Raw genomic sequence first — 481 nt, 5'->3', positions numbered from 1 at the left:
ATTCCAGATGGGCCCATCTGAGCTTTCATTTTACCCAGGGCTCGGTTTACACCTATCACCTTTTCTAGTCACTGTCGGACCATAAAAGGGCGGGGGAACTCATAATAATGTTAAAAAACTCATAAAAGGAAATTTTCATACCATGGGACCGTTAAATAGTGACACCAAGACCCACGACCCAGAGTGTCAAAAAGTATTAGGAATAACAGCGTTTACACTTTTGAAGCGGTACACTGCAAAAGTAATCCAAAAAGAAGTTTGTGTGTTATCAGAAGTTGTCCTGTTTCACACCAACATCCTTTGAGTCTCTCTTAATTTGTCCTCTGACCGCAACTCCAGTTTCTGTTATTTTGCTCCAGTCTCTCCTTGTTTATTCCCGTTTCTGCACGTTTATAGAGCAAAATCTTGAAAAGCCCAGACTGAGAAGAGAATATTATGAATTAGAATATTAAGACTGTGTGTGTGTGTGTGTGTGTGTGTG

The 481-nt window shown here is 40.3% G+C and overlaps 1 long non-coding RNA gene across 1 annotated transcript in view; it reads left to right on the top strand.

Moving 5' to 3' along the window:
• The window catches only part of LOC116706560 (uncharacterized), a 9,256-nt gene that overhangs the window by 7,710 nt on the left and 1,065 nt on the right, over window positions 1–481 (top strand). The gene's annotated exons all lie outside the window — the stretch shown is intronic.

This window comes from Etheostoma spectabile, chromosome 18 (genome assembly GCF_008692095.1).
Source record: "Etheostoma spectabile isolate EspeVRDwgs_2016 chromosome 18, UIUC_Espe_1.0, whole genome shotgun sequence".
Classification (NCBI taxonomy): domain Eukaryota; kingdom Metazoa; phylum Chordata; class Actinopteri; order Perciformes; family Percidae; genus Etheostoma; species Etheostoma spectabile.
The sequence above is the reverse complement of the archived record's forward strand: the minus strand, read 5'-3'. Positions and strand labels throughout refer to the sequence as shown.